At 38.9% G+C, this 15,037-nt stretch overlaps 1 pseudogene; it reads left to right on the forward strand.

The window, feature by feature from the left end:
• The first annotated feature begins 7,221 nt into the window (after positions 1 to 7,221).
• Positions 7,222 to 14,593, forward strand: LOC137707744 (uncharacterized; annotated as a pseudogene).
• Positions 14,594 to 15,037: the final 444 nt, after the last annotated feature.

Raw genomic sequence — 15,037 nt, forward strand, 5'->3', positions numbered from 1 at the left:
CAGTTTCATAAATAGTGTACCTGTTTTCAATTTCATAAATAGTATACCCGTGTTCTGTTTCATGAATAGTGTACCCATGTTCTGTTTCATAAATAATCTACCCGTTTTCAGTTTCATAAATAGTGTACTCGTGTTCAGTTTCAGAAATAATGTATCTGTGTTCAGTTTTATAAATAGTATACCCGTGTTCAATTTCATAAATAGTTTACCCATGGTCAGTTTCATAAATAGTGTATCCGTATTCAGTTTCATAAATAGTCAGTTTTAAAACTAGTGTACTTATGTTGAGTTTTAGAAATAGTCAGTTTAAGTATAAGTTAGTGTTTAGTTTAAAAATAGTGGTAGTACCAGTTTCAGTTTGAGATATTGATAGTACCCCTGTTCAATTCGAGAAATAGTTATGTTCAGTTTAAGAAACAGTGATAGTACTAGTGTTCAGTGTAATAAAGTCACTCTTTAGTTCTAGAAATAGTCAGTATTTAGTTTAAGAAATAATAACAGTATCCGCGTTCAGTTCCAAAATAGTCAGTGTTCAATTTTTCAAAATAATTAGTGTTTAATTGATTTAAAGTGGACTTTAGTGAACCACTAATATGACACGTGAACCAATAGGTACGACTTCAACTTTTTGAAGCATATGCATGAATGTATTACCTATGGTTGGTCTAAGAAAAGAATGAATTATCCCCACCGTTTCTTCAAAGATTGGTCACCCCCTCCTCTTAATAGATGTTGACAATGCACAAATATGTACACTTTTAGATTTGGCCAAGAAACACTGAACTATCGACTTGATAATCTTTGGTTTTGCTTACAGATGTTGTGCATCCAAGATTTACATTTATATGGTTAATGGTGTATGATTAATTGATAGGAGCATATTCATCTGACTTAATTGGCTTGTTCTCGTGCATTTATGTTGTGTTTCCTCAGTTATTTCAGTGTTTAAAGTCACTTTTGTGTGTTTTCAGGTTATAAAGCCAAAGTGTGCAAGAAGATGCAAATTGGAGTCTTTTGGAGCAAAAGAGGAATGAATGAGTTGAAGACTTGAAGAAATATGAATTCCGAATCGAAGATGGAGTCCTACTCAAATGAGGATTCCTAGAACAACAAGGTTTCCTACTTGAAGTAGGAAAGTTAACCCTAGGTTTCCCATTTTGGTAACCTTTCCTAATCTTAAATGTTCGTATTTTCTAGCCACTTTGAAGGCCTTGTATGCACTTTAGGACACAAAACAAAGGCCCTAGACCTCCTTACAACCCTTGTCGTGGCCTTTCCCTTTCTTTCCTTCCCTTGCCGTGCAAGGGGAGGGGGCATTTTTGTCCTAGTTTATGCATTTAAACACATGTTCCTTCCTAAATAAAACCCTAGCCGCACCTTGCAGCCAATTCCCTTTTTAATTTCTAATTTAATTTCCTAATTCTAGAAGCCTTTGACTTAATTTTAATTAACCAAAATAAGCTAGGGTTTTATTTTCTGAAACCCTATATATTCTAAGCTTAGCCGCACCATAGGGATCCTCTTTTAATCATTCTTTCATCATTCAGCCACAAAACCCTCTCTGCCGCAGCCACCATCCCTCTTCTTCCTTCAATCCGCAGCCACCATCAACCCTAAAACATCTTTGCCGTAGCTTCCCATCCATTCCAACCACCATTCAAACCTCCATACACCTTCCACAACCCTTGCCGCAACCCTTTACCACCCTAAATCCATTCCTAAACCAAAATAACATCCCAAATCATCCTAAGAACTCTCTGCCGCAGCAAGGAGAAGAAGAAAGAGGAGCTTAAACGTGCAGAAATTCAAGTGGAATCATTGGGCGTTTTAGGTGTAATCAATCTTTTGTTCTTTATGTTTAATTTCAATTTTGTTTCTCTTTCTGTGAACATGAGAGGATAAATCCCTAGTTAGCTAGGGGGTGATTCAAAACCATGTTTCTGCTTGCAATATGAATTGATTACCTTTGGTTGGAATTTCATGAGTTGTGGATTCAATTTGTTTAACTGCTTGATTGATAATTATTTGTGTATGTTTATTGAGAGTGCACGCTTAGTTTTCATGCATGAATATGATGCTAGAATATAAGTGAGTTTCACCTAATAGTTACAAACTTATATTCACAAGTAATGGAGGTCACTTATAAACGATCGCGTTAAATGAATTCTTGGCACTAGTTTCATGCTCATCATAGTAACGAATGCCTCGTCAACACTTATAGTTTTCATGTTGCTTAATGATCTTTGATTGTATCTTTATTGTGCTTTTCACGTAAAGGACTTTTGGAGAATGTTTTGAATTGTGTATGCGCTGTCTCATCCAATTCATTAACTTAAGGAGAACTTGAAGGTTACTTTAAGCGAACCTAATTAACCCGGGATGTTGAGTTTTATGATTCATCGAAAGACCAACTAAAAATCATCTTGTATGCAAGTGTGACATGTGTGGAGAAGAACCTTCTAGCTAGCATTCCATCCATATTTTCATCAAATTCGTATTTACAATCTGTCTTTATTACAATCTGTGCACTTTGTTTAATTTCGTCAAAATTAAATCCCCCTTTACTTTAGTGTTCAATTATGTTAGAAAGTGTCTTAGTTTGTGTTTCTAAGTGTTTCGATTCAATTTATCACCCAAATTCGTCCAAATTAGTGTAAGTGCTCAAAACTGCTCAAATTGTGTTTTTAAGGCAGTTTTGAGTGTTTTGGTGCTGTTTTGAGTCTTTTGGTTTGTTTTAGTGTTTTAAGTGTTTAGTTTTGCATTCTTTGAGTCTAATTTAGTGTTTTAACCTTTGTTTTACGTTTTTGAGTCAGTTTTCAAGTGATTTAGCAATCCCTCCTAATCCCCGGTTTAGAACGATCCCTACTTATACATATACTACAATTGTCAAAAGAGGGTTTTAATTTGTGTACTTATATATTTCGCATCAAATTTTTGGCGCCGTTGCTGGGGATTAGCAACTTTGCTAATCCCTTGGATTGTTTACTTTCTGTTTATTTAGTTTTTGTTAAAGATTCTGACCTTGTTTTGTTTTTCTTGTTTTAGGTACTAGTGTATGACTCGGAGTTCTCAACCGATTCGTGAGCATATCTTGGACTTTGACAGCGATTTCGAGAGGACTTTGAGACGAAAGAAGAAGCAACACGAATCACATCCACCAAGCCCGGAACCTGACCTTGAAGAACAAGTCCTAGAAGAGGAAGAAGAGGCCACGGCAAGGATTTTTGAAGAACCACAAGGCATGGCCGTGGACAACCGGACACTCAAGGAGCTTTATGCTTCGGGATTGGATAATGCCGCACCTTTGTGTATCCAATATCCCCCGCATGCCCAAGGTAAGACCGAAGAGTTCGAGTTGAAGTCAAGTTTGCTCCACCACATTCCAAAATACCATGGGTTGTCCATGGAGGATCCGAACAAGCATCTGAAAGAATTCGAGGTGGTGTGTTCAAGCATGACTCCCGTCAACGTCGATGGAAGTATTTTGAAGATGAAGGCTTTTCCATTCTCTTTAATGGACAAAGCCAAAGATTGGTTGTATGAATTAGCTCCCGGAACCGTCACATCATGGGAGAGTATGAAGAGGGCATTTCTGGAGAAGTTTTTCCCAACTTCTCGAATCATCCTTTTACGTAAAAGGATAAGTGGAATTCAGCAAGAAGAAAGTGAGTCTTTTCCTACGTATTATGAACGTTTTAAATCCCTTGTTGCTTCTTGTGCACAACATCAGATGAATGAGGAGTTACTTCTACAATACTTCTACGAGGGGCTCCTACCAATTGAACGTCAAATGCTCGATGCCTCGGCGGGTGGAGCATTGGTGGACAAGACACCCATGGCTGCCAAGGTCTTAATTGCTAACCGAGCATTGAACGCTCAACAATACGAAGAAGTAGGCCAAAGAGGACCCCCACGGCAGCAAGTGCATGAGGTAAGTTCCACACCCGACATTCATTCATAATTAGCTAATCTTACTTCCATTGTGTCTCAGATGGCCGAAGGAATGAGGATGCAAGGACCAATCGGAGTGTGTTCTATCCAAGGACATGCTTCTGAGAAGTGCCCACAACTCATCGAAAATGGTGGATGGGAAAGTGCAAATGCAATTGGATTTCAAGGCCAAAACCAACCAAGGAACGATCCATATTCTAACACATATAATCCAGGTTGGAAAGACCACCCAAACTTCAAGTGGAGGGAGCCCCAACAACCACCACAACAAGGAGGCTTTAGACAACAACCCCCGGGGTTCTTCACTAAGCCATACGCACCCACACATGCTCCACAACAATCTGCCCCAAATGCTTCAGGTACGTCCCTAGACAATGCTACACTTCTTAAGTTACTAACTAATTTGTCTCAGGGGCAAGAAAATTAAGCCAAAGCCATGAAAAACCAAGACAAGAGGGTGGATCAATTGGAGAAACAAATTATAAATTTCGTGACCAAGGCCAACTTCCTAGTTCTACCATTCCAAACCCAAAGGGAGGCTTCGAAAGTGCAAAGGCCATACTCTTGAGAAGTGGAAAAGAAGTCGGGGCAGGTCCTACACCATCACCATCAGGTCCTAACGAGGATGAAAAATTGAGAATTGAAGAGGATGAAGCAAGCCAACCCACGGCAAAGGTGGAAACACCTTTGCCGCAAGCTTCTAATGATCCAAAAATGTCCAATTTGTCCAAAAAGGGTAAGAATGTGTCGAATTCAGTTCCTACTAATGTTTTTCCTTCGTATGTGCCTTTTCCTAGTAGGTTCATGCAAACAAAGAAAGAAGAAGCCGAGAAGGACATCCTTGAGACATTTCGGAAAGTTCAAGTTAACATACCCCTTTTGGATGCAATCAAGCAAGTCCCGAGGTACGCCAAGTTTTTAAAGGAGCTTTGCACCACTAGGAAGAGGATGTCGACCAAAGAGGTGGTAAAGGTAGATGAAAACGTCTCCGCCATCTTGCAACGCAAACTACCCCCCAAATGCAAAGATCCGGGTAGTTTTACCATTCCTTGTGTCATAGGTAACACTCGTTTTGAATCTGCCATGTTAGATCTAGGTGCCTCTATAAATGTCATGCCATATTCAATTTTTTCATCTATGAACTTAGGAGTATTGAAAAATGATGGTGTGATCATACAATTGGCCGATAGATCTAATGCCCATCCAAAGGGAGTTTTGGAAGATGTGTTAGTGCAGGTCAATCATTTAATCTTTCCGGCAGACTTTTATGTGCTTGAGATGGATGAATCTGACCATGCCCCGTCATTGCCAATCCTCCTTGGATGGCCATTCATGAAGACAGCTCGGACGAAGATTGATGTGTTTAATGGAACTTTGTCCATGGAATTTGATGGGGAAGTTGTTAATTTTAATCTTTTTTATTCTATTAAGTATCCTAGTGAGGATCATTCATGTTTCTCCATTGATATAGTTGACTCTTTGGCGCAGGGATACCTTGAAGAGTTGAACGCCGATGCACTTGAAAATGTCATTACACGAAGCATGGAACTCAAAACCAAGGGAGGGGGACTGTTGCTAGCCCACGGCACACACACTCCATTGCATGCCGTGCCTCCTAGTGAGGAATGCATTGAGTTGGTTGCTGCCTTGGAGTCATTGCCTAAGCACGATGGTAAGTTTTCTAACTTTGAGTCAATTCCCATTTCGACTAACAAGTTGCTTCCATCCATAATTCAGGCACCTATCCTTGATCTCAAACCACTACCGAGCCATTTGAAGTACATTTTCTTGGGGGAAAAGGAGACCTTACCTGCCATTATTTCTTCATCACTCATGGCACAAGAAGAAGAGAAACTAGTGCGTGTTTTGAAGGAGTTCAAATCTGCCCTAGGCTGGACCTTGGCCGATATCAAAGGTATTAGTCCCGCAACATGTATGCATCACATATTTCTTGAGGAGGGGGCCAAACCAACTAGAGAGGCTCAACGCCATCTCAACCCTCCAATGATGGAAGTGGTGAAAAAAGAGATAATCAAACTCCTTGATTGTGGAGTGATTTACCCCATCTCCGATAGTCGTTGGGTTTCACCTATCCAATGTGTTCCCAAGAAATCTAGAGTGACGGTTGTGGAGAATGCGGGGAATGAGCTTGTGCCCACCCGAATCCAAACCAGTTGGCGTGTATGCATTGATTATAGGAAGATAAACGCCACCACAAGGAAGGACCACTTCCCATTGCCGTTCCTAGATCAAATGCTTGAGAGGTTAGCGGGTCATTCAATTTATTGTTTTCTTGATGGATATTCTGGTTATAATCAAATTGTTATTGCCCCGGATGATCAAGAAAATACCACTTTTACTTGTCCCTTTGGAACGTTTGCATATCGACGCATGCCATTCGGTTTGTGCAATGCTCCGGCCACGTTTCAAAGGTGTATGGTTAGCATATTTTCTGATTATGTTGAGAAGATTATTGAGATATTCATGGATGACTTTAGTGTGTTTGGTGATTCCTTTGATCATTGTTTAAATAATCTGACCTTAATTTTGAAACGTTGTGTTGAAACAAATCTTGTGCTTAATTGGGAAAAATGTCACTTCATGGTTAAGCAAGGTATTGTTCTAGGACATATTATTTCTGAAAAAGGCATTGAAGTGGATAAATCTAAGGTAGACCTTGTTCGTCACTTACCCTCTCCAACTTTGGTTAGAGAGGTTCGTTCGTTTCTTGGTCACGCAGGTTTTTATAGGCGTTTCATAAAGGATTTCTCCAAGATTGCGCAACCACTATGCCGATTGCTTCAAAAAGAGGTGGTTTTCGAGTTTGATGATGCATGCTCCATGGCATTCAAGCACTTAAAGGGGGCTCTCACCACGACACCAATAATCACTCCACCAGATTGGTCCATTCCCTTTGAGTTGATGTGTGATGCATCGGATTATGCCCTTGGAGCTGTTTTGGGCCAAAGGAAAAACAAACAGCCACATGTTATTTATTATGCTTCACGCACTTTAAATGATGCTCAATTGAATTATTCTACAACCGAAAAAGAACTTTTGGCGGTTGTATTTGCGTTAGATAAGTTTAGATCATATCTAATTGGTACTAAAGTAATTGTTTTTACTGACCACGCAGCCTTGAAGTATCTTCTCACCAAAAAGGAGGCCAAACCAAGGCTCATTCATTGGATGCTCCTACTTCAAGAATTCGACATTGAAATTAGGGACAAGAAGGGATGTGAAAACGTGGTGGCTGACCACCTAAGTCGAATGGTGCGTGAAGAAGAGGCCCTCCCCATTTCAGAAACGTTTCCGGATGAACAACTTCTGTCCGTTGAGGTAAGTACCCATTGGTATGTCCCCATTTCGGCTAGTCTATGGCAAGCCATGCCATCTACCCGTGGAGCTTGAACACAAGGCACATTGGGCAGTCAAGTCCTTCAATATGGATGTGGACATGGCTGGAAACCATAGGAAGCTACAATTGAGCGAGCTTGAAGAGATTAGGAATGAGGCGTATGAGAATGCCCGGATTTACAAAGAGAAGACCAAGGCCGTCCATGACAAGATGATTATAGGCAAAACCTTCTCAATCGGGCAGAAAGTGTTGTTATTCAATTCCCGCCTTCGGTTATTCCCCGGTAAGTTACGTTCTAAGTGGGTTGGTCCATTTGTTATCACTAATGTTTTTGTGCATGGTGCAGTCCAAATACAAAGTTTGAAAACTGGACAAGAATTCAAGGTGAATGGCCATAGGTTGAAACCCTACTTTGAGAACTTTGTTGAGCATGTTGTGGAGGAGATCCCATTGCATGCCGTGGGCTCCAATGGGGAATGAGCATACCATCGTTCGGCTGCAAGACATTAAAGCAAGCGCTTCGTGGGAGGCAACCCATGCAATCACCAAGGAGAGGATGGCATTTACACTCCATAACCAGATTTGCATCCTTAGCCTCTTCTCTTTGTTATTTACATTCTGCCATGCTTAATGTGTTTAGTTGCTGTTTGTGTGTTTACTTTTGTTTGGTGTGGTTTTAGGCTTAAAACATTGAGGACAATGTTTGATTTACGTGTGGGGGGGGGTAACTAAGTGTGTTTGATGCAAATTCGTGGGATTTTATCACCCATAACTTCCAATGTTGTTCCTTGCTGTTTTAAGTGTTTTAAAGCTATTTTAGATGTTTTAGTGTGTGTTGACTTAAAAATCCGAAAATCCCATAAAAATTTGAAAAATTGTTTTGAAAAACCGAAAAAAAGTTGTTTTTGTGTGTTTGTTTGTGTCGTAGGGTACCTTCCAACACAATGATGAGGATTTGGTTTTTAATTGCATGATGGTTAAACATGGATGGACGTTTGATTTACTCTTTGGTTTATGCTTGGTTGTAGTTATAGTTTACGAATTCACATGTAATCACAAAGGAAAATTAGTTTTTGTAACATGCTTGAAGGAATGAACTCAAACTAACGCTACATCCCTGTGAGACTTGAGCCTAAACGTTTATTTGGAGAGTAATAATCTGTGCATCATTGTTTTCTAAAGTTGTTGCATGATCTCATTATTCTTTGCTTGGTTACTACTTAGAAGGCGTTTCATCACTTAGTTCCAAATGCTAGAACTCATGCCCATTTCATTCAAAGCATGTTATTGATTTGCATAACACATATTCAAGACGAAGTTGTGTAGTGACCACCATCAAAGCTAAATAGCCGTGTGCCCTTCACTCATTTTTTGTGTTTAAGTTTAACCCCATTGAGCCATGTTAGCCCATGTTCTTTGTTAACCCATATTATCCTCACCTAGCTTAGATTAGGACTACCCATACCCTTGTTCTTGAAGCATAGTAAGCATGACTAAAACATGAATTCCTTTTGATTAAGGTGTTGCAGAAACTAAGTGTGGGGGAAGGATTATTGATGTGAGTTGATGTGCCATAGGCACGGCTAGAGAAAAAAAAAAGTTGTGAAAAAAAAAAAAAATGTGAAAAAGAAGAAAGAAAGAAAAGGAGTTGAAAATAAGTGAGAATGAACTCACAAGTGTTGGTTGTTGAAGAAAGGGTCCAAAAAGTTGAATATGGCCCTAAGTTTTGTGTGACTTCCCCTTGGGTGTTCAAAGTTGATTTTTGCGTTCTAAGGGGAATTCTAAGTGTCTAATTCATTACTTTGCTCACTATTGCTTAAAGAACTTTTGTTTATCCCTATCTTTCCTTGTTAGCCAATACCCTAAGCTCCGTTACAACCCTTGACTTCTATCTTGGGTGTTGTGCATTTCAATTTGTGGAGTTTGAATTTGGTATGAGCATATGGTGTCACTGGTTCTCGCATCTAAGTAGTAGCATTCCATTCATGAGATCATATCTAAACATGTTTAGTTACTCCAGAAATTGCTTTCTTTGTTATAATGTATGTGAGTACTAGTCTTTCATGTTTACATCAATCTTCTCACATATAACTATTGTAGGGTGTGTAGTCAGAAAATCTGGGTGAAAATTGAGTGCATAACTAGTGAGGAATTGAGGGAATTCTCTAAGGCATGTTACTACATTCAAAATGTGTTTTAATTGATTAAATGCAAACTAGTGAATGGTGACTATGATTAAGTATGTGCTCGAGGGGAAGGAAGACTAAAAGCTATGTGAGTAATGATCTTTGACATGTCATGTTTCATTGGAAATCCCTGAGGCAAACGTTGGAAGGTTTAGGTTATGTTTTGTTTGTTTTGTTTCGTCTTGTTTTCCTTAGTTGTTTTGTTTTGCTCGAGGACTAGCAAAAGCTAAGTGTGGGGGAATTTGATAGGAGCATATTCATGCGACTTAATTGGCTTGTTCTCATGCATTTATGTTGTGTTTCCTTAGTTATTTCAGTGTTTAAAGTCACTTTTGTGTGTTTTCAGGTTATAAAGCCAAAGTGTGCAAGAAGATGCAAATTGGAGTATTTTGGAGCAAAAGAGGAATGAATGAGTTGAAAACTTGAAGAAATATGAATTCCTAATCGAAGATGGAGTCCTACTCAAATGAGGATTCCTAGAACAACAAGGTTTCCTACTTGAAGTAGGAAAGTTAACCCTAGGTTTCCCATTTTGGTAACCTTTCCTAATCTTAAACGTCCGTATTTTCTAGCCACTTTGAAGGCCTTGTATGCACTTTGGGACACAAAACAAAGGCCCTAGACCTCCTTACAACCCTTGTCGTGGCCTTTCCCTTTCTTTCCTTCCCTTGCCGTGCAAGGGGGGCATTTTTGTCCTAGTTTATGCATTTAAACACATGCTCCTTCCTAAATAAAACCCTAGTCGCACCTTGCAGCCAATTCCCTTTTTAATTTCTGATTTAATTTCCTAATTCTAGAAGCCTTTGACTTAATTTTAATTAACCAAAATAAGCTAGGGTTTTATTTTCTGAAACCCTATATATTCTAAGCTTAGACGCACCCTAGGGATCCTCTTTTAATCACTAGTTTCATGCTAAATGAATTCTTAGCACTAGTTTCATGCTCATCATAGTAACGAATGCCTCGTCAACACTTATAGTTTTCATGTTGCTTAATGATCTTTGATTGTATCTTTATTGTGCTTTTCACGTAAAGGACTTTTGGAGAATGTTTTGAATTGTGTATGCGTTGTCCCATCCAATTCATTAACTTAAGGAGAACTTGAAGGTTAATTTAAGCGAACCTAATTAACCCGGGGTGTTGAGTTTCATGATTCATCGAAAGACCAACTAAAAATCATCTTGTATGCAAGTGTGACATGTGTGGAGAAGAACCTTCTAGCTAGCATTCCATCCATATTTTCATCAAATTCGTATTTACAATATGTCTTTATTACAATATGTGCACTTTGTTTAATTTCGTCAAAATTAAATCCCCCTTTACTTTAGTGTTCAATTTAGTTAGAAAGTGTCTTAGTTTGTGTTTCTAAGTGCTTCGATTCAATTTATCACCCAAATTCTTCCAAATTAGTGTAAGTGCTCAAAACTGCTCAGATTGTGTTTTTAAGGCAGTTTTGAGTGTTTTGGTGCTGTTTTGAGTCTTTTGGTTTGTTTTAGTGTTTTAAGTGTTTAGTTTTGTATTCTTTTAGCCTAGTTTAGTGTTTTAACCTTTGTTTTACGTTTTTGAGTCAGTTTTCAAGTGATTTAGCAATCCCTCATAATCCCCGGTTTAGAACGATCCCTACTTATACATATACTACAATTGTCAAAAGAGGGTTTTAATTTGTGTGCTTATATATTTTGCATCATTAATCCTAAGAAGAAAAAGTCCACAAGATCCAAAAGTTTGTATTGGAAAGCGAACTAGATAGCAGTTGATATTTCTGCACGTCTTTTATATTGTTTGTTTAGGTTTAATTGGCCTAATTTATTGGTAATCTCATTTCCTTCCACATATCCTAAAAAAAACCCAAGCCACTCGTCCAGGGCAATTTTGCTTCAAAGTAAGAACTTTGTTTCCTTCGCCAATCCAAAACCAGAAATTGAGTGAAACCCTGATAGGAGCATATTCATGCGACTTAAATGGCTTGTTCTCGTACATTTACGTTATGTTTCTTTAGTTATTTTAGTTCTTTATGCTTCTTTTGTGTGTTTTCAGGTTCTAAGGGCTTAGGGAGCAAGAAAGTGCATTTTGAGGCCATTTGGAGCATTTTTGGGCATGGATTGGATAGCTTATCCATGGAGCCAAAGTTTGGACGAATTTGAAGGCCTTATTTTCACTTTGGACATAAAACAAAGGGCCTAGCCCATTCTCTCTTATTCTATCCCTTATAGCCATGCAAAGAACCATCCATTCCATCAAAAACAATCCATCAATTCACATGCAAAACCACCATTAACATACATGCACCCAAACAAAGCCAACCTAGCTAACCCTACATGCATTATTTATTAGCATCTTTACAAGACATTATCATTGCATAACATTCCACTTCCACCTCTTTCCAACCTAATTCACATGCATATCAACCCTACATACATTAATTAGTCATTCTTTTCATATTACACTCAAATGCATTCACATGCATTTCAAGAAGCAAAACAACATTGTGCCGTGAGCTTCCCTTGCATTTTCAGCTTTCCTCCTTGCATTCACATGCATAACCAACCTAGTGTCACTCCCATTCATTCCCTTTAATTATTTAGCCATTATCATACATTTATTCTCCCATAAACAACCCAACAATGCCGTGAGTTCCCACTCCCATTTCCAACTTTCCATAACTTTTCCTAGTTGTTTTATTACATACATTCCCCCTTCATTATTCCAAACACATGCACCCATAATCATTCATCCCCTCCTAGCTGCAATATTCCCTCTTTTGTTCCCCCATTTCACCTATAAATAAGCATCCAACACTCCTCAAAATTCATTCACTCTTCCATACACATTTTCAGTTACAAACACTTCCATTTTCTGTGCAGTTTTTCTCCTTCATTGCAGCCACTATCCAACCACTTCCCATCCCTCCAAAACACTTCACATAATCCCCAAAGCTCACCTTAGACCTTGTGCTACAACAACGAGGAAGAAAAGAGTGCTTAAACGTTCATACAATTCAAGTTTGAGTTGTTGGAATGTTTAGGTGTTTCTTTGATTTCAAAGTTTAAATTTAATTCTCTTTGTTTTGTACGTATGAGAAGGGAAGAGAAGAGTGCCTAAACGTTCATACAATTCACGTTTGAGTTGTTGGAATGTTTAGGTGTTTCTTTGATTTCAAAGTTATGAGGAACTAAACCCCCTTTAGCTAGGGGGTGATTCGAAACTATGTTTATATTTGCATTTTGAATTGATTACGTTTGGTTGGAATTTCATAAGTTGTGGATTCAATTCGTTTAACTGTTTGATTGATAACTTATTTATGTATGTTCATTGAGATTGCAAGCTTAATTTTCATGCATAAATATGACGCTAGAATATAAGTGATTTTCACCTAATCGTTATGAACTTATATTCACAAGTAGTAGAGGTTGCTTATAAACAATCGCGTTAAACGAATTCTTGGCATAAGTTTCATGCGTATTCCATAGTAACGAATGCCTCGTCGATGTTTATGATTTCCGTTGAACTTAATGATCTTGGTTAAATGTCTCTATCATGCGTATTCCATAGTTAGGGACTTTGATTAAGAATAATTTGGTTGTAATGCGTATTCCATTCAATCCAACGAATTTAGGGAAATCTGAAAGTTAATCTAAGCGGATCTAATTAACTTGGAGCATTGAGTTTCACAACTTATCGAAAGACCAACTGAGAATCAATTTTGTTTGCAAGTGTAACATGTGTGGAGAAGAACCCCTTGGCTATTCCATCATCCATATTTTTATCACATTCATATTTACATTTTGCCTTTAATTATATTCTGTCTTTTTAATTTAATATCGTCCAACCACAATTCCCCCCCTATTTTGTTAAGTCTTAATCATTCGTATTTGTTTTATTTTTGTATCTTTAAGCTTTTGGAGTCATAAACAATTGCAAATTCGTCTAAATCAGGTTCTAGCTTCTATTTGAGTCAATTTGATTGTTTTAGACAATTTGAGTTTTTCAAAGCCATTCTGAGTCATAGTAGTCTTGTTAAGAGTATTTTAATTTAGTTTTTATGTTTTTAAGTCAATTTAGAAGGTTTTAGCAAGCCCTCCTAATCCCCGGTCTAGAACGATCCCTCACTTATCCATTCTACTACAATTGTCAAACGAGGGTTTAATTTGAGTGTCAAGTAATTCTCGCATCAAATTTTGGCGCCGTTGCCGGGGATTAGCAACTTTGCTAATCCTTTGTCTTTATTTTTATATTTTGTTTTTCGTGCATTCTTATTTCAGATTCTTAGTTTGTTTGTTTCCTTGTTTTTTAGGTACTGTGTATGACTCGTAGCTCTCGGCCTATTATAGAGAACATCTCCGACTTTGACGGTGATTTTGAACGCACTTTGAGGAGAACGAGGAGTCAACAAGAGCCACCACAACCTCCACCACAACCTGGGCTTGAAGAAGAAGAAGTAGGTGTAGAAGAAAAGCCCACGGATCAGATTTTTGAAGAAGAACAAGCCATGGCAGCAGATAATAGAACCATCAAGGAGCTTTCGGCCTCGGGTTTGGATAATGCATTGCCTCTTTGTATCCAATACCCCACGGCTGCAGAGGGGAAAACTGAGGAATTTTAACTCAAGTCCAGTTTGTTACACCATATTCCGAAGTTCCATGGCTTGTCTATGGAAGACCCCAACAAACACTTGAAGGAGTTCGAGGTGGTTTGTTCGAGCATGACCCCCGTCAATGTGGATGGGAGTATATTGAAGATGAAGGCCTTTCCATTTTCACTTATGGACAAGGCCAAAGATTGGCTCTACGAACTAGCCCCGGGAACTGTGACTTCGTGGGAGAGTATGAAGCGTGCTTTCTTGGAGAAATTCTTCCCTACTTCGAGAGTGATTCTCCTACGGAAGAAAATTAGTGGTATTCAACAGAATCATGGTGAGACATTCCCGGCTTATTATGAGCGCTTCAAGGGCCTTGTAGCTTCATGTCCTCAACATCAAATGAAGGAGGAACTTCTCCTTCAATATTTCTATGAGGGCCTCCTTCCTATCGAACGTCAAATGCTTGATGCATCAGCGGGAGGAGCATTGGTGGACAAAACACCAAGGGATGCCAAGATTCTCATAGCCAACCGAGCGCTCAACGCTCAACAATATGAAGGAGTGGGCCAAAGGGAAGCCCCACGGCAACAAAGTATAAATGAGGTGAGTGCTATTTCTGAAATTCAATCACAACTTGCTAATCTTAATTCTCTTGTTTCTCAGGTTGTGATTGGTCCAAAAGCACAAGAACACCAAGTTTGTGGCGTGTGCTCAATTCAAGGACATCCATCCGACAAGTGCCCTCAACTAATCGAGAATGGTGGTTGGGAATCTGCCAATGCAATTGGTTTCCAAGGACAAAATCAAAACAACCCATACTCGAACACTTACAATGCCGGATGGAGGAACCATCCAAACTTCAAATGGAGGGAGCCACAACAAGCTGCCCAACAAGGAGGCTTTAGGCCAAACCCCCCTGGTTTTTATTCCAAGCCGTATGCACCCCAACAATCCCAACAACCT

Source organism: Pyrus communis, chromosome 11 (assembly GCF_963583255.1).
Source record: "Pyrus communis chromosome 11, drPyrComm1.1, whole genome shotgun sequence".
Classification (NCBI taxonomy): domain Eukaryota; kingdom Viridiplantae; phylum Streptophyta; class Magnoliopsida; order Rosales; family Rosaceae; genus Pyrus; species Pyrus communis.